A 22,019-nucleotide genomic window follows, 5' to 3' on the forward strand; every position below is an offset into this window, starting at 1 on the left:
GAGAGAGAGAGAGAGAGAGAGAGAGAGAGAGAGAGAGAGAGAGAGAGAGAGTCAGCCAATGAACCGAAATAACAGACAAAAGATCACTGAACTAACTTTCCTAATCAACTAACCAACAAACTAACGCACTCGATGTAGCTGAAAAGTCCATGTACGGAGACACACCTGTGGCTTTGCGTGTGTGTGTGTGTGTGTGTGTGTGTGTGTGTGTGTGTGTGTGTGTGTGTGTGTGTGTGTGTGTTTAAACTTTAGCAATACATGTAGGAATATAAAATTGCATTCCTCGTCCATTGAATGGAAATAAAAAAAATGTATAAGTTTTTATTTTCGTTTTTTTTTTTTTTGTGAGTATAGATGAAGTGACCGTGACGTGACTTTTGTTAGGCTGGTCATGACCTAATATCTGACCCCATGACATGACCTCCGACCTTGACCTCAACACACACACACACACACACACACACACACACACACACACACACACACACACTTAGCGATAACACAAGACCCTACCCTCTCCTTCTCCTCCTCCTCCTCCTCCTCCTCCTGCTCCAACCCAAAACGTTCTGATAATAATACAATACAGGAGCCCCATCATAAATAAACTCTATCTCTCTCTCTCTCTCTCTCTCTCTCTCTCTCTCTCTCTCTCTCTCTCTCTCTCATTTACAACTAGACATTTACATTTAAATACAACAAGCTTGACTATCTCCATAAATTATTAAGCTCACTTCACTCTTATCAAAGCTGAGCGGGCCGGGCGATGCCACAGCAATCACACACACACACACACACACACACACACACACACACACACACAGACGCACGCACGCACACGCAATAATAACCGGCGGAAAATACCAATCCGATGAACATTGGGAAAAAATTACGAAGAGGAATTTATTGCATATTGGATCCGTCACACGTAGCCACAGTTGGTAAAGTTTGGCGAACGCTCGTGAAAAACATGCTTGTGGTGGTGGTGGTGGAGGTGGTGGTGGTTAAGAGGGGTGGTGGTAATGGTGGGTGGAAGTGGTGGTTGGGAACTCGTGGTAGTGTGGCCGTGGTGTGTGTGTGTGTGTGTGTGTGTGTGTGTGTGTGTGTGTGTGTGTGTGTGTGTGTCCTTTCTCCTCTTCCCTCCCTCCCTGCCCTCTTTCCTCCTACCTCCCTTTCTCCTCTTCCCTCCCTACCTGTTCTCTTTCCTCCTACCTCCCTTTCTCCTCTTCCCTCCCTCCCTTCCTCCTCCTCCCTCTTCCTCCTCCTCCTTTCTCCTCTTCCCTCCCTCCCTCCCTGTCCTCTTTCCTCCTACCTCCCTTTCTCCTCTTCCCTCCCTCCCTGCCCTCTTTCCTCCTACCTCCCTTTCTCCTCTTCCCTCCCTCCCTGCCCTCTTTCCTCCTACCTCCCTTTCTCCTCTTCCCTCCCCCCCTGTCCTCTTTCCTCCCTTTCTCTCTCCCTGCTCTCCATCTTCATTCCTCCTCCTCGTCTTTTTTATTATCTTTCCTCTTTTCCATCTGTCTTTCCTTTTCTTCGTATCAAAAATTTCCTTCTCTTTTCCTATTCCCTGAGATATTCTCTTTCCTTTCCCTTTCATCTCCTCTTTTTTCCTCTTTCCTTACTCTCTCTTTTCCCTTTCATCTCCCTTCTTTCTCTTCTAAGTCCGTCTGCTGTCCTTTTCTCCTCTACTCTTTCCTCTTCCTTCACCTCCTTCCTTTCTTTTTTTCTCTTTTACTCTTCTCTTTCTTTTCCTTCTTTGTTATTTCTCTTCAACTCCAACCTTCTCTCCCTCTCTCAACCGCTCCCACCTCTTCCATCTCTTCCTCCCTTTCTCTTTTTTTTTCTCCTTTCCACTCAAATTGCTTTCATAAACGAGGAGAGAGAGAGAGAGAGAGAGAGAGAGAGAGAGAGAGAGAGAGAGAGAGAGAGAGAGAGAGAGAGAGAGAGAGAGAGCCACACCACACATTATAATATACTACAGTGTGGCCCGCGATGTGACACTCCAGTTTGCGTGTGTTTTGCGGTAATGTGACAGGCGGGCAGCAGGCGGGTTGGTTACTGCTGTGGCGTGCTGGTGTGGCGGGGGAGGGGGGGGGAGTGGTGTGACGGTAGTGTGACGCGAAAGTGTGATGGGGTGCGGCAATACTGCATGATGTGGTAATAGTTTCAGTTCGTGAGGGTGACGGATGTATGGGGTGGATGAGGTGGAGTGGATGAGTGGTGGTGGGTGTGGTTAGTGGTGGTGGTGGTGGATGAAAGATGTGGCTGAGTTGTATAAGTGTGGAATAGACGTGTGGAAGGGTGTGGTTGATGTATGAGGGTTGTGGTTGGGATGTGGTAGGTAGTGTGTGGTTGTGGTGGTGGATGAGGAATGTGGAAGAGGCCTGTTAGATGGAATACGGATGTGGCAGTGATGTGGGTGTGAGGAAGCAGTGCATATGAGATGGAGGAGTAGAATGGAGGATAATGGTAAGAATGAACGAGGAGGAGGAGGAAAGAGATTAGGGGAGAAAAAGGATAAGGGAGACAGCAGGAGTATTACAAAAGGGAGGAGAGTAAAGATAGGGAGGAACTGATAGGTAGGATGAAGAAGGGAAAGATAGGTGGGCAGGTGACATGAGAAGGGAAAGAAAAGTTAAAGACAAGGTAAAGAAGTGGAACAGAAGAGAGTGGGGCGGACGAACGATACTGGGGACGGAGACTGGGCAGATATAGGTATAGTTGGGGGCATACGAATTAGGTGCGCGTGGCTTCGGTGTTGATCTACGTTGCATTGACAGACGGCAGAGACTGGGCAGGTATAGGCATAGTTGGGGGCATACGAATTAGGTGCGCGTGGCCTCGGTGTTCATCTCCGTTGCATTGACAGACGGTAGAGAAAAAACCTGAATGGGATGGAACTAAACGTGACGAGACAGGAAATGGAGAGAAAGGGAAATCATGGAGGGACGGGAGTGACTTATCAGTGGAAAATATATGAATGAAGACATGAAAACAAAGTAGATATATAAATAAATAGACAAACAGCTGACCTTTAACACACACCGTCACTCACATTTCTTGAGGATAACGATCGAGGACTCAGACACGCAATAAAAAAAAAAAAAAAGTTCCAGTTATAAAGATACAAACTAAAAATAAAACCAGGAATGCAAATCAACCTCGCTCTTCACGTTCTTCTTTTTAAGTGGAGTTTTAATAAATGAATAAATGAATGAATAAATGGTAGAGAAGTAAATTACTGGATAAATAAGTAAGCAGAGGAAAGGTAAAAGGGGAGAATTAAGAAGTCTCAAGGTCACATGTCTTGCCTGAGAGTGAGTGAGTGAGCGAGCGAGTGAGTGAGTGAGTATGAGTGAGTGAGTGCGTATGAGTGAGTGAGTGAGTGAGTGAGTATGAGTGAGTGAGTGAGTGAGTGAGTGAGTGAGTGAGTATGAGTGAGTATGAGTGAGTGAGTGAGTGAGGGAGTGAGGAGTGGAGAAGGAGGTGAGTGGAGTGAGGAGAGGAGTGAGTGAGTATGGAGGAGTGAGTATGAGGAGGGAGGAGTGGAGTGAGTATGGGTTAGTATGAGTGAGTATGGGTTAGTATGAGTGAGTATGGGTTAGTATGAGTGAGTATGGGTTAGTATGAGTGAGTATGGGTTAGTATGAGTGAGTATGGGTTAGTATGAGTGAGTGAGTGAGTGAGTATGAGTGAGTGAGTGAGTATGAGTGAGTGAGTGAGTGAGTGAGTGAGTGAGTGAGTATGAGTGAGTATGAGTGAGTGAGTGAGTATGAGTGAGTGAGTGAGTATGAGTGAGTGAGTGAGTATGAGTGAGTGAGTGAGTATGAGTGAGTGAGAGTGAGTATGAGTGAGAGTGAGTGAGTATGAGTGAGAGTGAGTGAGTATGAGTGAGTGAGTATGAGTGAGTGAGTGAGAACGCGTGTGAACGTGTGTGACCGTGAGTGAGTGAGTGTGAACGTGATGAGTGTAAACGTGAGTGAGTGTATATGTGAGTGGGTGTATACGTGAGTATGTGAGTGAGTGTGAGTGAATGAGTGTGAACGGGAGTGTGAACGTGAGTGAGTGTGAACGTGAGTGAGTGAGTGAGTGACTGCGTGCGTGCGTGCGTGTGTGTGTGCGTGAGGTCCAAGGCGTGACGTCACAAGGAGGAGAGAAGAAGCATGAAGTTTAAATTTTGATGAGTCAAATTTTTTACGTTCTTTTCTCTAGTTTTTTGTCAGTAATATTAGCCTTTTTTTCCTCTTTTTACTATGCATTTTCCTTATTTTTTTCTGTCTGCGTCTGTCTGCCTCTGTCTGTCTCTGTGTGTCTGTCTGTCTCTGTGTGTCTGTCTGTCTCTGTGTGTCTGTCTGTCTCTCTGTGTCTGTCTGTCTCTCTGTGTCTGTCTGTCTCTCTGTGTCTGTCTGTCTCTCTGTGTCTGTCTGTCTCTGTGTGTCTGTCTGTCTCTGTGTGTCTGTCTCTCTGTGTCTGTCTGTCTGTGTCTGTCTGTCTCTCTGTGTCTGTCTGTCTCTCTGTGTCTGTCTGTCTCTCTGTGTCTGTCTGTCTCTGTGTGTCTGTCTGTCTCTGTGTGTCTGTCTGTCTTTGTGTGTCTGTCTGTCTCTGTGTGTCTGTGTGTCTGTCTCTGTGTGTCTGTGTGTCTGTCTGTCTGTCTCTCTGTGTGTCTGTCTGTCTGTCTCTCTGTGTGTCTGTCTGTCTGTCTCTCTGTGTGTCTGTCTGTCTGTCTCTCTGTGTGTCTGTCTGTCTGTCTCTCTGTGTGTCTGTCTGTCTGTCTCTCTGTGTGTCTGTCTGTCTGTCTCTCTGTGTGTCTGTCTGTCTGTCTCTCTGTGTGTCTGTCTGTCTGTCTCTCTGTGTGTCTGTGTGTCTGTCTGTCTGTGTGTCTGTGTGTCTGTCTGTCTGTGTGTCTGTCTGTCTGTGTGTCTGTCTGTCTGTCTGTCTGTGTGTCTGTGTGTCTGTGTGTCTGTGTGTCTGTCTGTCTCTGTGTGTCTGTGTGTCTGTCTGTCTCTGTGTGTCTGTGTGTCTGTCTGTCTCTGTGTGTCTGTGTGTCTGTCTGTCTCTGTGTGTCTGTCTGTCTGTCTGTCTCTGTGTGTCTGTCTGTCTGTCTGTCTCTGTGTGTCTGTCTGTCTGTCTGTCTCTGTGTGTCTGTCTGTCTGTCTGTCTCTGTGTGTCTGTCTGTCTGTCTGTCTCTGTGTGTCTGTCTGTCTGTCTGTCTCTGTGTGTCTGTCTGTCTGTCTCTGTGTGTCTGTCTGTCTGTCTGTCTCTGTGTGTCTGTCTGTCTGTCTGTCTCTGTGTGTCTGTCTGTCTGTCTCTGTGTGTCTGTCTGTCTCTGTGTGTCTGTCTGTCTCTGTGTGTCTGTCTGTCTGTCTGTCTGTCTGTCTCTGTCTGTCTGTCTGTCTGTCTCTGTCTGTCTGTCTCTGTCTGTCTGTCTGTCTCTGTCTGTCTGTCTGTCTCTGTCTGTCTGTGTCTGCCTTCTCTCCATTTTCTTTACCTTGCACAGTATTCAATTATTTTTTCCTCCGTTCCTGTTTCATTATTCCTACCTCTATTAACCTCTCCTCCCTCCCTTCCATTCCTCTCCTTCCTCCCTCCTCTCCTCTCCTCCTTCACCTTTCCTTCACCTGTTCTCCATTTCACTGTTCCTCTCGATGAACCCCTCCTTCCTTCCTCCCTCAGTCTCCTCACCCCCTCCCCCTCTCTCTCACTCCACCTTTTCCTTTATTAACATGCAGGTGACGGCCAGGTAATTCTCTCTCCAGGTGTACAAACATTCTTAATTACCAAAACGTGAAGGTAAATACTAAAAATACGTACACTATATAAAGTTTGCAAAGTCGTTCCTATTTTTCTTTATGCTTCTATTTATGCGTCTGGATGTTGTCTGTCTGTCTGTCTGTCGGTCGGTCGCTTCATCATTCCGTGTCTGTCTGTCTGTCTGTCTCTTTGTTAGTCTGTCTGTCTCTTTGTTAGTCTGTGTCTGTCTGTCCATACTGTCCTGTTCCTCCCAACACCCCTTAGCTGTCTTCCTCCTCTTCCTCACTCCTCTTACTTCCTCCTAAAGGGAAACACATGGAGAAGAAGGGGGAGGAGGAGGAGGAGGAGGAGGAGGAGGTGGAAGAGCAGGAAGATAAGGATGAAGAGGACGAAGAAGAAGAGGAGAAGGATGGAAGGGGGTTGAAAGGGGACTGGAATGGGACTGAAAGTGGGCTGGATAGGGGTCTGGAAGGAGGCTGGAAAGGGACTGGAATGGGGTCTGGACGGGGGACTGGAATGGGGACTGAAAGCGGTCTGGAAGGGGACTGAAAGGGGTCTGGAAAGGGAACTGGAAGGTACTGAAAAAGTGGGCTGGATAGGGGTCTGGAAGGTACTGAAAAAGTGGGCTGGATAGGGGTCTGGAAGGAGGCTGGAAAGGGACTGGAATGGGGTCTGGACGGGGGACTGAGAGGGGGACTGAAAGGGGTATGGAAGTTATTGAAAAGGGACTGGAAGGGAACTGGAAGGTGACTGACTGAAGGGGGGCTGGAAGGTGACTGAAGGGGGGCTGGAAGGTGACTGACTGAAGGGGGCTGGAAGGTGACTGACTGAAGGGGGCTGGAAGGTGACTGACTGAAGGGGGCTGGAAGGTGACTGACTGAAGGGGGCTGGAAGGTGACTGACTGAAGGGGCTGAAGGTGACTGACTGAAGGGGGGCTGGAAGGTGACTGACTGAAGGGGGGCTGGAAGGTGACTGACTGAAGGGGGCTGAAGGTGACTGACTGAAGGGGGGCTGAAGGTGACTGACTGAAGGGGGCTGAAGGTGACTGACTGAAGGGGCTGAAGGTGACTGACTGAAGGGGGCTGAAGGTGACTGACTGAAGGGGGCTGAAGGTGACTGACTGAAGGGGGCTGGAAGGTGACTGACTGAAGGGGCTGGAAGGTGACTGACTGAAGGGGGCTGAAGGTGACTGACTGAAGGGGGGCTGGAAGGTGACTGACTGAAGGGGGGCTGGAAGGTGACTGACTGAAGGGGGCTGAAGGTGACTGACTGAAGGGGGCTGGAAGGTGACTGACTGAAGGGGCTGGAAGGTGACTGACTGAAGGGGCTGAAGGTGACTGACTGAAGGGGGCTGGAAGGTGACTGACTGAAGGGGGCTGAAGGTGACTGACTGAAGGGGCTGGAAGGTGACTGACTGAAGGGGGCTGAAGGTGACTGACTGAAGGGGGCTGAAGGTGACTGACTGAAGGGGGCTGGAAGGTGACTGACTGAAGGGGGCTGAAGGTGACTGACTGAAGGGGCTGGAAGGTGACTGACTGAAGGGGGCTGGAAGGTGACTGACTGAAGGGGCTGGAAGGTGACTGACTGAAGGGGGGGGCTGGAAGGTGACTGACTGAAGGGGCTGGAAGGTGACTGACTGAAGGGGGGCTGGAAGGTGACTGACTGAAGGGGGGCTGGAAGGTGACTGACTGAAGGGGGCTGGAAGGTGACTGACTGAAGGGGGCTGGAAGGTGACTGACTGAAGGGGCTGGAAGGTGACTGACTGAAGGGGGGCTGGAAGGTGACTGACTGAAGGGGGCTGGAAGGTGACTGACTGAAGGGGGCTGGAAGGTGACTGACTGAAGGGGGCTGGAAGGTGACTGACTGAAGGGGGCTGAAGGTGACTGACTGAAGGGGCTGGAAGGTGACTGACTGAAGGGGGCTGGAAGGTGACTGACTGAAGGGGCTGGAAGGTGACTGAAGGGGGGCTGGAAGGTGACTGAAGGGGGGCTGGAAGGTGACTGAAGGGGGCTGAAGGTGACTGAAGGGGGGCTGGAAGGTGACTGAAGGGGGCTGAAGGTGACTGAAGGGAGGGTGGAAGGTGACTGAAGGGGGGGTGGAAGGTGACTGAAGGGGGGTGAAGGTGACTGAAGGGGGCTTGGAAGGTGACTGAAGGGGGCTTGAAGGTGACTGAAGGGGGGTGGAAGGTGACTGAAGGGGGGTGGAAGGTGACTGAAGGGGAGGTGGAAGGTGACTGAAGGGGGGCTGGAAGGTGACTGAAGGGGGCTGAAGGTGACTGAAGGGGGTGGAAGGTGACTGAAGGGGTGGAAGGTGACTGAAGGGGGTGGAAGGTGACTGAAGGGGGGTGGAAGGTGACTGAAGGGGGTGGAAGGTGACTGAAGGGGGGTGGAAGGTGACTGAAGGGGGTGGAAGGACTGAAGGGGGTGGAAGGTGACTGAAGGGGGTGGAAGGTGACTGAAGGGGTGGAAGGTGACTGAAGGGGGTGGAAGGTGACTGAAGGGAGGGTGGAAGGTGACTGAAGGGGGGGTGGAAGGTGACTGAAGGGGGTGGAAGGTGACTGAAGGGGGGGTGAAGGTGACTGAAGGGGGCTGAAGGTGACTGAAGGGGGCTGGAAGGTGACTGAAGGGAGGTGGAAGGTGACTGAAGGAGGTGGAAGGTGACTGAAGGGGGCTGAAGGTGACTGAAGGGGCTGAAGGTGACTGAAGGGGGGCCAAGGTGACTGAAGGGGGGGCTGAAGGTGACTGAAGGGGCTGGAAGGTGACTGAAGGGGGCTGGAAGGTGACTGAAGGGGGCTGAAGGTGACTGAAGGGGGCTGGAAGGTGACTGAAGGGGGGCTGAAGGTGACTGAAGGGGGCTGAAGGTGACTGAAGGGGGCTGGAAGGTGACTGAAGGGGGCTGGAAGGTGACTGAAGGGGGGTGGAAGGTGACTGAAGGGGGGCTGGAAGGTGACTGAAGGGGGGTGGAAGGTGACTGAAGGGGGGGTGGAAGGTGACTGAAGGGGGGGTGGAAGGTGACTGAAGGGGGCTGAAGGTGACTGAAGGGGTGGAAGGTGACTGAAGGGGTGGAAGGTGACTGAAGGGGGCTGAAGGTGACTGAAGGGGGCTGAAGGTGAATGAAGGGGCTGAAGGTGACTGAAGGGGGCTGAAGGTGACTGAAGGGGGCTGGAAGGTGACTGAAGGGGCTGAAGGTGACTGAAGGGGGCTGGAAGGTGACTGAAGGTGGGCTGGAAGGTCAGTCAAAGGGGGCTGGAAGGTGACTGAAGGGGGGGTGGAAGGTGACTGAAGGGGGGCTGGAAGGTGACTGAAGGGGGGCTGGAAGGTGACTGAAGGGGGGGTGGAAGGTGACTGAAGGGGGGGTGGAAGGTGACTGAAGGGGGGCTGGAAGGTGGCTGAAGGGGGGCTGGAAGGTGGCTGAAGGGGGGCTGGAAGGTGGCTGAAGGGGGGCTGGAAGGGGACTGAAGGGGGGGCTGGAAGGGGACTGAAGGGGGGCTGGAAGGGGACTGAAGGGGGGCTGGAAGGGGACTGGAATGGGGTTGGAAGGGGGATGAAAAGGGGACTGGAAGGGGATTGAAAGGGGGACTGGAAAGGGGGCTGGAAGGGGACTGAAAGGGGGACTGGAAAGAGACTGGAAAGGGTCTGAAAGGGGTGCTGGCGTTGCGTGAGGACAAAGCGGCGAGGTAGGTCAGACTTGCAGGTTGGACGCATAAAAACATCAAATATGAATGTGGCTGTTTGCGTGTCGAGGGGGGAGGGGGGAGAGAGGAGGATGGGGATGGGGAGAGAGTGGGAAGCAGAGATGGGGGGGGAGAGGGAGGCTGAGAGGAAGGAAGAGAAAGAAGGATGGAAAGTGGAAAGGAAAGAAAGACGGAAAGTGGGAAAGAATAGATGAGGTGAAGGAAGGAAGGAAAGGAAGAGTGGAAGGGAGGGAGGGAAGGAAAGATGATGAGGAAGGAAGGGGGAGAGAGAGAGGAGGAAGGGAGAGAGACAAAAGAAAACAAGAGGAAGGGAGGAGATAGAGAGATAGCTAAGAAGACAAGATTAAGCAACAAAAAAAAAAATTCTCCCCCCCCCACCACACACACACACGAACACCCCACATCACACATCAATCACCTCTTATTAAACACCAATTCAACACGTGCCACGCCAGGTAACTGCACATAACTAGCTAACAACCCCGACCCATCACCTCCTCAACAGCCACCCTTCACAGACCCATCACAGCAGACGAAGCACAGACGCCTCGGGAGAAGACAGAGAGACAGCCTCCGACTCCGCCTTTCTTTACAACCATTTAGCGACGCGGCGTAAAGAGGAGACGATTAGCACAGATCAACGTCGTCACACACTCCTCCTCCCATACGTTACCCGCCGACGCCATCCCTCTCGCGGGCGCTAAGTGAATCATTATTAGAAGAACATCAAGGAAATTGTGCTGGAGGAGACTAAAAGGGGGAGGCGGGATGGATGAAAAGTGGGGGAGTGGGTGGATGCGGGTGAAGGTGTGTGTGAGGGAGGGTGGAAGAGAGGGTGGTTGTGAGATGGAAGAGGAGGAGTGTGGGGTGGAAGAGGATGACGGTAAAAGAGGAGAGGCCTAAGAGGGTTGTGAGGTGGAGGGAGGAGGTGGGGTTGCAAAGTGGAAGAGGAGGAGGAGAAGGAAGGAGGGATGTGAAATGGAAGAGGGAGGGAAACTGAATATAAAAGGGAGTAAACGGATGGAAAGGTTTTGTAAGGTGCTAAGAGGGAGTGGAACGACGAATGCATGAGGAGTAATGACGGGAAGAAGGAGTGAGTGAGAGGGAGTTACTGGAAGGACACAAGAAAGATGGAAGAAAGGAAGGAAGGGAGAAGAGAAAGCAGAAAAAAAATAACAAGCAAAAACCACGAAGTGACAAAAAACACAAAATGAAAGACAAAACTGAAGGAAGAGAAATGGCTGAGGGAGTGATGGTGAGGGAGGGAGGGAGAGTAGAGAAAGATGGAAGGAAGGAAGGAAGGGAGAAGAGAAAACTGAAGAAAAAAAAAAATAACAGGCAAAAAACACAAAATGACAAAAGTGAAGGAAGAGAAATGGCTAAGTGAGGGAGTGATGATGGAGGGAGGGAGGGAAGAAGAGGGAGGTAGGAGGTAAAGAAGGATGGCCCCAACCCTCCTCATCCTCCATCACTCACCTCGCTGATGATGTGAGGGACAAAAGCTCGTTGATTAGGCGCACCTGCGGGCATCAAGGTGGGTCGGACCAGGTATTTAAATTAATTTGAGGAGAAAGAAGACGGATGCCTAATTGAGACGTAAATCAGGTGCTTATTGATGGCGGTAATTAGGTACGGCATTGTTTTTTATGGTCGTGCTGGTGGTGGTGGTGGTGGATGGGATGAGTTAAGAGGGGAATGAAGAGGAAGAGGAAGTAGATGTGCATGAGTTAAAAGTGTGGAAGGAAGAAAGAAAGAGAGAATAAGAAACAAGAGAAAAGGGGAAAGAGAGAAATGAAGGGGAGAGAAAAAGCCAAGAGGGAGAGGAAGGATGGGGTAGGAAGGAAAGAGAAAAAAGGGAGAGAGAATAAACAAATGATAAGTAGGGAAAGAGAAATAAGGGGAGAGAAAAAGCCAAGAGGAAGAGGAAGGATGGGTAGGAGGAAAAGAGGAGAAAGAGGAGGTGGATGAGTTACGAGAGGAAGGAAGAGGAAGTGGATGTGCATGAGTTAATGTGGAAGGAAGAAAGAGAAAAAGGGAGAGAATAAGAAACAAGAGAGAGAAATGGGGAAAGAGAAGAGAAATGAAGGGGAGAGAAAAAGCAGAGAGGGAGAGGTAGGATGGAGAAGAGGAGAAAGAAGGTGGATCTGGATGAGTTATGAGAGGAAGGAATTATGAGAGGAAGGAAGAGGAAGAAAAGGAAATAGACGTAGGTAAGTTAAAAGGGGAAGAAAAAGGAAGAGGGGGATGCAACAAAAAGAGAAAAGAGGAATGAGAAGGGAGAAAAAAAGGGAGAGGAGATGCAGAGAAGAAGGAAGAGGGGAGGAAAAAAACTTACAAATATCTAAGTAGCAAATACACTTTCTCATCAATATAAATAACAGTAGTGGCATCTTTTTTTGTGTGTGTGATACAGTTTGGGGATGCAGAAGTTGAGATGCAAAAATGTCTATAGTATATATTGCAGAACAGTAGATAGTTAAATATACGAGTGATCTTATAAAAGAGACCAAGAATAGGAATACAAAATAAAAAAGAATAAGAACAGGAACAAAAGCGAGAACATTCAACAAAAACAAGATGAACGAAATGAAGAGGAACAGGAAGAAAACAACAAGAAAAAAAAATCAAGAGGAAGAGATTAAAGAAGGAAACAAGAGGCACTCACAGCACTCTGAAGGCACCGAGTCCAGGTCATATTAGGTCAGTTTAGGTCATGTCATTTCAAGTCAGGGATAGTCAGAAGAACAACAAGAAAAAAAAGAAAAAGAAGGCTAAAGAAGAGGAGGAGAAAGATGGAAACAAGAAGCACTCACAACATCCTGAAGGCACCGAGTCCAGGTCACATCAGGTCAGTCTAGGTCATCACTTCAGGTTAGGGATAGGTCATGCCAACTCAAGTCAGGTCAGGTCAGGCACGGGTCACGGCACCAACATCCCCCCTTCTTCCTCCCCCCCCCCCCCCCCCCAAAGAAAAAAAAATACCCCTCACGTCTGTGCCTGGCTCGTGAGGTGAAATATTTTGGAAAAGCCTGCCGATCTAATATGCAGCGGAGGAGATAATGAGACTATTAGCATTGGCTTAATTATGACAAATGCTCCACCCAAAGAGTGGCTGAAAACTGTGTGTGTGTGTGTGTGTGTGTGTGTGTGTGTGTGTGTGTGTGTGTGTGTGTGTGGCTTTTAGGGAAGAGACGCGTGCCGGGGGATTAGCGATGCAGTGTGTGTTAGACGAAGGGAAAAAAGTGAGTGAAAAAAGAGGAAGGAAATAACAATGAGATGAAAGAGGGGAATAAGTAAACATGAGAGGAAAAGAACTAGACATAATGGGGAGAATAGGGAAGCGTGGGAGTGGGGAGAAAAAAATAAACGAAGGGAGAGAGATGAAGAAAGGACGGATGGTGACCAAGTGCCGGCGTGCAGGCCTGGTGACCCCGAGAAAGGTAACAGGGAGAAAAACCACGAGAAATGGGGACGAAAAAAGAATAGGAGGAAAGGTGAGAGGAAAGGAAAGAAAAAATAGGAGTAGGGGGAGAAGGAGGAGGAGCCATTGCAGATTATGAAAAAAACTGAAAATCTGCCAATAAACAAACAAATAACAATCAACACGAAACGAAACAGACACCATAAAACCAAAACACAAAAAACAACATATCATTGAAAAAAAGCAAGAAAACAGTAGATAAATATACATGAACACCCAAAACACACACACACACACACACACACACAACAACTCCCCCCTATCCCCCCCCCCTCCGAAACACAGGTGAGCTACAGTCCTACATCACCTGCGCGGCCCAATTAGCTTACCTCTGTGGCCGGCCGATGCTCCGCCCATTACACACACACACACACACACTCACCTGGTCGCCCCGCCACCACTAATGCGGCTCTGTCAGGTGATCGTGGCACTGTTAGAGGATTACCTGGCCGCGCCCCGCTGATGGAAGGTGCTCAGGACACACACAACACACACACACACACACAAAAAAAAAAAAAAACTGTATTCCCCTTGTCTTTTCCCTCGTCTTTTTTTTTGTTCTCTCCTCCTCCTCCTTCTTTTCCTCCTTTTTTCCTTTTTCTCCTACTCCTATTTATTCTCTTTTCTTTTTTGGCTTAAACTCTCTCCTTTCTTTCTTCTCCCTCTTTTCATTTGTCTGTTTTGTCCTTATTCTTCTGTTGCTCCTCCTCCCGTTTCTTCTCCGTTTTTTTTCTTTTACCTCTCTCTCCCATTCTTTCTTCTCTTCTCATTCATCTGTCTTATCCTTCTCCTTTTATTCCTTATCTTTTTTTCTTTCACCTTTCTCTTTTCTTCTTTCTTCTCCCTCTTACTTCTCATCTGTCTACCATTTCCTCTTACCTCTTTGTCCTTTTATTTCTTCTCCTGTTTCTTCTATATCTTTCCCTTTTCTTCCTTTCTTTCCTCTTAATTTTCTCCTTCATCTGTCCCCCTACACACCATTCTCTTTAAAATCCTTTCCAACATCTCTTCCTCCTCTTTCCCTTCGTCCCACCTTCTTCCCCACCTCCACCTCTTCCTCCTCCTCGTCGTCCCACCTACACACCGTTTCCAGCACAAGAGAGAAAACGCTTTTGGCCCGAGAATTCAAGGGCAGGGCATTTGGCTACAGCGATTGGCGAGGCGGGGCCGTGCGTCTTGAGGGATCGCACCAGTCAGGTTCACGGGAATTGCAGGGAACTCTTGAGGTGGCTGAGAGAAGTGCGAGAGCCGAGGAATTGAATATGAAGCCCCATCACAGGAAGACGGAGAGAGGGGGAGAGAGGGAGGAGGAGGAAAAAGAGAGAGAGAGAGAGAGAGAGAGAGAGAGAGAGAGAGAGAGAGAGAGAGAGAGAGAGAGAGAGAGAGAGAGAGAGAGAGAGAGAGAGAGAGAGAGAGAGAATGCCAAATGCGATAGCTCCCCCCCCTTTACAATATCTCTCTCCCCCCTCTCTCTCACTCGTACTTATTCTCCTTCCTTCTCTTTCTCAGTCAGTCAGTCAGTCAGTCAGTCACTTTTCGACAGACTATAAGTGTGTGTGTGTGTGTGTGTGTGTGTGTGTGTGTGTGTGTGTGTGTGTGTGTGTGTGTGTGTGTGATAAAAGGTTTGATAAAAGAAAATCGAGACGAAGTGAAAGAAAGAGAAGAAAAAAAAGCAGAAAAAATCGTATTGCAGACATAAATATTCCTTTCCTTTTAACAATACTGCTTGGAGGGAATAAGAAAGGAAAAAATGCTACCTATGAATTTCCGCCACTTCTTTCCACCTCTCAGAACTCTGCCTTTTCTTCCCCTTTTCAATTACGAGGCCCAAAACGTATGGCAGCCTCGCGCCTCCTTTGCTGCTATAGACCATTAGCGAACCCGAATGAATGCGCGATATAAACTACAGGAAAAAAATAATTAATAGAAAAAGAAGAAAAAGAAAGAAGGAGGAGAAGATGAAGGAGGAGGAGGAGACGAAGGGAAAGACAAAGACGAAGAAGAAGAAGAAGAAGAAAAAGATGAAGAAGAAGAAGGCGAAGACGAAGACGAAGAAAAGAAGAACAAAAATGATGATGATGGAGAAGACGACGACGAAGAAGGAGAAGAAGACGAAGGAGAAGAAGAAGGAACGGAGAAAGAATTGCCTGCTGCTGAGAGAAATAAAATATACGAGAAAGATAAAATGATGAAAAGACGAAAAATGTGTAAAGAATTCTATATTGTGAAGGAAAAAAGAAGGGGAAAGAAAAGAGATAAATAAATAAAGAAAAATAATAATAAAAAGCCAGAAAAAAGAAAAAAGAATGAAGGAAGGAAAAAAAGATAAAGGTAGAAAAAAAGGAAAGGGAAACAGAGGGAAAGAAATATGATAAAACGTCAAAAAGGAGAGAAAACAGGAAAAAGGACAAAAAAATAAATAAAGAAAATAAAGAAAGAAAAGTCAACAGGAAAAAAAAGGAAATAGAAAAAGAAAAAGAAGAAAGAAAAGAAAAATGAAGGGAAAGAAAAAGACGTAAAGAAATGTGATAAAACGGTAAAAAGAGAAAATAAAACAAAAAAAAGAAAGAAAAGGAAAATAAAGAGGAAAGTAAATAGGAAAAAGTAGACAAATACAGAAGACACGAAGTAAATAAAAACAGAAAGGAAGAGAAATACACACAACAGGGAGTAAGGGAGAAGTGAGAGAAGGCAAAGAAGAGAAGTAAGAGGAAAGAGGGGAGGAAGGAGAAGAGAAAGAAAAAGATAGGGAGAGATAGAGAGAGGCAACGAGGCAGAGAAGAGGACAGAGAGACAGTTTTCTGCACAATAGGGGAAACAACAGAAGGGAAGAAAGGAGGGAAGAGGGAGGAAAGGAAGAGGAGGAGGAGGCAACGAAGGAGAGAAAGAGAGTAATAAACTTAGAAAGGGATACGGTAAGGGAGGGAAAAAAAAGAGGAAGAGGAGAGGAAAAAAGATAACGAAGTGGAGGAAAGAGAAGGGCAGGATAACGTACAGGAAGAGGAGGAAAGAGGGAAGAGGAAAGAGAAGAAGAGGGAAGGTAGGCATTTAGAGAGGCAAGCGGAGTGGAGGAGAAGGAAGAGGAAGAAGTGGAGGAGGAAATGGAGAATGAAAGGAGAATGAGAAAGATAGGAAGAGAAGGAAATGGAGGAGAAAGAGATAACAAAGGAGGAGAGAAAATAAGTGATAAATAGTAGGAAGAAGAACTGAGGGAAATATGGAATAAAGAAAAGGAGGAAGAAGAGGAGGAAAGAGGAAAAGATGAGAAGGAGAAGAAACAAAGCAATGAAAGAAAAATCAAAACTGTAAAACAAGAACAAAAATAGAAGAGAGAGAGAGAGAGAGAGAGAGAGAGAGAGAGAGAGAGAGAGAGAGAGAGAGAGAGAGAGAGAGAGAGAGAGAGAGAGAGAGAGAGAGAGAGAGACTATATAGAGGTGGAAGGGAGAGAAGGGAAGGGAAGGGAAAAGAAGGGAAGGAGGGTGTAGGGAAAGGAAGGGAAGGGAACGGAAGGGAGAGTGTAGGGAAAGGAAGGGAACGGAAAGGTAAGGAAGGGAAGGGAAGGGAAAAGAAGGGAAGGAGAGGGAAGGATAAGGAAGGGAAGGGAAGGAGAGTGTAGGGAAAGGAAGGGAAGGGAAGGAAAGGAAAGTGAAAGATGGGAAGGGAAGGAAAGGGAAGAGAAGGGAAGAGCAGGAAAGGGAAAGAAGGAGAGTGAAGGGAAGGGAAGGGAAAGGAACGGAAGTGTAAGAAAAGGAAGGGAAGGAAAGGGAAGGGAATGGAAAGAAGGGAAGGGAAGGGGAGCAGGAGTGAACAGAATAAGTTATGGGAGAGAAGAAGCGTGAACAGGGAGACTTATTTATTGTAGACTGGCGGACATTTTTAACCCTCAGAATAACACTTGGCTAAAATTCTGAAAGGGGGAGGAGGAGGAAGAGGAGGAGGAGGAAAAGGGAAAGGATTGATTGGAACTAGGAGATAGAATACAAGGGAGGGGGGATGCGCTCTCTCTCTCTCTCTCTCTCTCTATTTCTATTTCCTCGACGATCTGATAGTAGGCGAGAAGTGAGTGGATCTCCCACCTGTCCTCCTCCTCCTCCTCCTCCTCCTCCTCCTCTCTTCCTCCTCCTCCTCCTCCTCCTCCGATCGTATCTTCATAATGAAACAATAAACTGCCTCTTCCTCCTCCTTCTTTCCTTCCTTCCTTCTCTTCTTCCTTCCTTCCTCTTCCTCCTTCCTTCCCTCCTCTTCCTCCTTCCTTCCCTCCTCTTCCTCCTTCCTTCCTTCGTCCAATACTTCATTTTCTATCTTATTCCTTCCTGTCTTTCTTCCTTCCTTCATTCTTTTCTTTTCTTCCTTCCTCGGCTCCCTTCCTTCCTTCCTCACTACTCCTTCCTACTGTAAAACTCTTCCACCTCCATTTCGTTTCCTTCAATTTCCTTTCTTTTGTTGCTTCTCCCTTTCCTTCAATCTTTTCTTCTTTTCTTTTCTCTTCCTCTTCCCTCCTACCTTCTCTTGGCGTTTTCCTCTTTCACCTTCTTCGTACCCCGTTTTTTATTCCTTTCATTTATCTTACTCTCAAATTCTTCTCCTCTCCTTCCTCTGTTCCTTCTTTCTTTCCTTCCTGTTTTCTTGCTTTCTTTCCTTCCTTTTCTCTATTGTTTTCTATGTATGTTTTCTTTCTTACCTTTACCTTCGTTCCTATGCATTCTTTTTCTTATTCTTATTATGATTGTTATTATTATTAGTTTTTTCTTTCCTTCCATTTTTCTTTTTTTTAATCATGGTATTCAGTCTCTTAACCTTTGCCTGACTTTCTCTTTCTCTCTCTCTCTCTCTCTCTCTCTCTCAACAACAACAACAAATAGACTCGACAGTGACCTTGAAAAATTGTAAGAACCGACTGATTAGGAGTGAAAGGAGAGATAGACGCCTCTCTCTCTCTCTCTGGTTTTGAGTGATGGCCGTCCGAGGAGTTGTCTCTCGTATTCACAGCGAAGGAGGAGGAGGAGGAGGAGGAGGAGGAGGAGGAATAAAGAGGAAGGTGGAGGGAAAGAGATGAGTGAGTGGGAATAAATATTGGAAGCAGATAGAGATGAGGACAGAGAGATTGCGTGAGAGATACGATGGAGAAGAGGAGATGATGGAGGAGGAGGAGGAGGAGGAGGAAAATAAGTGGAAGACAAAGATGAGGAGGAACGAATGGAAGACAGATAATCCTAAATATATCCAAAGAAAAACTAAATGATAATGTTGTTGACAATAATAATAATAATAATAATAATAATAATAATAAAGCACTACATATCAGTCTCTTCAGGTGTTATCTCGTTTCCACCTGTAATTAGGAGTCTTTAAATCACCTGTGAAAAGCGAACCAAACAGACAGACAAAAAAAAAGACAGACAAAGAGACACAGACAACAATTAAGTAGACAGGTAAGGATAGAACAGGTAAATAAGATTGTTATTTTGAGAGAGAGAGAGAGAGAGAGAGAGAGAGAGAGAGAGAGAGAGAGAGAGAGAGAGAGAGAGAGAGAGAGAGAGAGAGAGAGAGAGAGAGAGAGAGAGAGAGAGAGAAGAGGAGAAGGAAACGAATGGCCTTCCCTATTTTTGTGTTCCGTTGAGGGAGGAGACGATGGAAAAAAAAAGAAAAAAAAAGATGAAGGACTAAGGGCTGGATGAATGGATGGGAGGAGGAGTGGATGACTGGAAGACCTTGTGGCGTGAGAGTGGAGGTGGATGTGGCTAGCGGAAGAGAAAAGGAAAAGGAGAAGTAGACGACGAAGAAGAGAAAGAGGATAAAAAGGAAAAAGGGAGGGAAAAAGAGATGATAAAGGAGAGAGAGAGAGAGAGAGAGAGAGAGAGAGAGAGAGAGAGAGAGAGAGAGAGAAAGTGGATGGAAAAGCGACGAGGGACGAAGCAAGGGAGGGAGGGAAGAATGCGCGAAGGGAGGGGAAGGGAGAGAGAGAGAGTGAGGAAAGGATGGATAGAAGATGATGAGGAAGAGAGGGAATGAAGGAAGGGAAGAGAGAGAAGGAAGAGAGGGAAAGGAAGGAACGAAGGATGGAAAAAAATATGGAAGGATGTAGGAAAGAATGAGGGAGATGATAAAGAATTGAGAGAGTGAGGAAGGGAAAGATAGAAGGAAGGAAAGGAAGGAACGAAGGGTGGAATGAAGATGGAAGGTTAAAGGAAAGAAGGAGGGAGATGATAAAGGATGGAGAGAGTGAGGAAGGGAGAGATAGAAGGAAGGAAAGAAAGGATGGAAAAAAGATGGATGTAGGAAAGAAGGAGGGAGATGATAAAGGATGGAGAGAGTGAGGAAGGGAGAGATGGAAGGAAATGAAAAAAATAACCAAGTGGAGGGAGGTGGAAGACATAACATACAAAAAAAGAGAAAAAATTAATAAACCAAGTAATAATGAAAAAAATAACAGACTCTCTCTCTCTCAGCACCATACAGCGAATACGGAAGACAATAGAACAACACCTCCTTCTCTTCCTCCTCCTCTTCTTCTTCCTCTCCTCTTCCTCCTTAAGAAATTCAATCAAGGGGGATGAAGCGGGAAGGAAGAGCAATTCAAATAAGCATGTAGGAGTTTAGGATGAAGGGAAGGAGGGACGGATGGGAGAGGGAAGGAAAGGAAAGAGGGAAGGAAATGGAAAAGAGGGAAGGAGAGGAAGAGGGGAAGAAGGGAGGGAAGGAGAGGAAAAGAGGGGGAAGGATAGGGATGGAGGAAGGGTAGGAAAGGAAAAGAGGGGGAAGGGAGGGGAAGGAGAGGGAAGGAGAGGAAAAGAGGGAGAAGGGAAGGAGAGGGAATGGAGGGGAAGGAAAGGAGGGGGGAAGAAGAAGGGAAAGGGGAGAAGAGGGATTTGATAGGGAAGGAAAGGAGGGAAGGAAAGAAGGGGGAAGGAGGAAGGGTAGGAGAGGGAAAGAGGGGGAAGGAAAGAGGGGGGAAGGAGGAAAGAGGGGAAAGGGAAGGAAAAAGATGGGAGAGGGAAGGAGGATTAAATAAAAGGCAAAAAAAAGCGAGAGGGAGAGTGTTTAAGAGGATGAAGAGGAGAGAGAAAATAACATACAGACAAGAGGAAAAATGGCGGCCAATCGAAGAAGAGGAAAGAGGAAACTATGGAAACTATTAATAAGAGGAATGATCAAGAGGAGGAGTGGAGGTAGGTAAGAGGAGGAAGAGGGAGAGGAAAGCTGGAGGAAAATTGGAGAGAAGTCATGAATGCTGTACGTTAGAGGGAGAGAAAAGAGGAATGAAGAGGAGGAGGAGGAAAGAGTAAAAAAAATGGAGATAAAAAAATTGAGCGGGAGGGAGAGGGAAACTGTTGTCGGGGTGAGAGAGAGAGAGAGAGAGAGAGAGAGAGAGAGAGAGAGAGAGAGAGAGAGAGAGAGAGAGAGAGAGAGAGAGAGAGAGAGGATGGAAAGCGACGAGGGACGAAGGAAGGGAGGGAGGGAAGAATGCACGAAGGGAGGGGAAGGGAGAGAGAGAAAGAGAGAAGAGGGGAGAAATGAAGGGAGAGTCGAAGGGGGCGGTGAAGGGAGGGGAAGGGGGGGGTGGAAGGGGGCTGGAATCTCCCCTCCCCCCCCTGCGTGGCTGACGAAGTTAAGAGAAGGTTGGAAAGTAAAAATGCAATACTGAATGGCGATAGGAATTGTTGTGGAAATGTCGATGGGGAAAAACACACAGAGAATGAAAGAGGAAGGGAGGGAGTGGTGGTGGGGTGGGGTGGGGTGGGGGGGGAGAGGAGGAGAATTGAAGAAGGAAGGAAGGAAAGGGAGATGATAAAGAATGGAGATAGAGCGAGTGAGGAAAGTATAGATAAAAGGAAATGATTAGGAAGAGAGGGAGAGGAGGAGAATGGAAGGAAGGAAGGAAGGAGAGGGAGATGAAGAACGAAAGTATAGATAAAAGGAAATGATTAGGAAGAGAGGAAAGAGAGACGGAAGGAAAGAAGGAAGGAAAAAAGGATGGAAGGAATGTAGGAAGGAACGACAGGAAGGAAAAGAGTAAAAAGAAAAAACGCCAAAGAATCAAGGAAGAATTTAAGATAGAAAGACAAGAGATATCAAGGAGGGAAAAGAAAAGAAAAATATAAGACTTGATAAACAAAAGCATAAAGAAAGAAAGGAAGAACAGATGGAAGAAAGGAAAGATTAAAATAAGTGATAAAGAACTGGAATAAGGGAAGAAAAGGAAGAAAATAATCAAGGGGAAGGATGGAAGAAAAAAAGGAAAAGAAAAAAATGTAAAGAAGGTGGAAAAGACGAATAAATAATATAAGGAAGAAAAAGAGGAAAAAGAAAGAATGGAAAGAAGGAAGGAAATAAGGAAGTAAGGAGGAGGGCATCATTGTGTGTGTGTGTGTGTGTGTGTGTGTGTGTGTGTGTGTGTGTGTGTGTGTGTGTGTCAAGGTCGTGTGTGCGGGCGTGACAGACTCGCGGCTCATCACTGACACACCTGGCGAACCCTTGGACAGGTGCTCGGCGGGTGAGACCAATCAACTTCTACTGCAGGGGAGGTAGAGAGCGAGAGAGAGAGGGCAGATGAAGGGGCAGGAAGGGGTCTGAAAGGGGCATTAGAAGAGCAGGAACAAAGGGTAAAGGAAGGGGTGAAAGAAGATAAAGGGAAGAGGAAGGAATTGAAGGTAGATGAAGGGTAAGGAAGGGTAAAGGAAGGGGCGGGAGAGAGGGCAAGTAGAACAGGAAGGAGTAGAAGGGGGTATTAGAGGAGCAGGAGCAAGGGAGAGTAAGGGAAAAGGGTAAAGAAAGGAGGAAAGGGAAGGTAAAGGAAGGTAGAGGTGAGGGGGAGACAGAAAGAGGGCAGATGAAGGGGCAGGAAGGGGTTGAATGGGGCATGGAAAGGGTAGAGGCAAGGGAATGTAAACGAAGGGGGTAAAGGAAGTTAAAGGAAAGGAAGGTAAAGGAAGGAACGAAGGGAAGGATGGTACAGGGAGGAAAGTAAATGAAGTAAAGGAAGATAAAGGGAGAAAGGAAGGGAAGGACGGTAAATGAAGGGTAAAGGAAGGGAAGGGGTAGAGGAAGTTAAAGGGAAGGAAGTTAAAGGAAGGAACGAAGGAAAGAGGGTATAGGAA

The sequence above is a fragment of the Eriocheir sinensis genome, chromosome 52 (assembly GCF_024679095.1).
Source record: "Eriocheir sinensis breed Jianghai 21 chromosome 52, ASM2467909v1, whole genome shotgun sequence".
Taxonomy (NCBI): Eukaryota; Metazoa; Arthropoda; class Malacostraca; order Decapoda; family Varunidae; genus Eriocheir; species Eriocheir sinensis.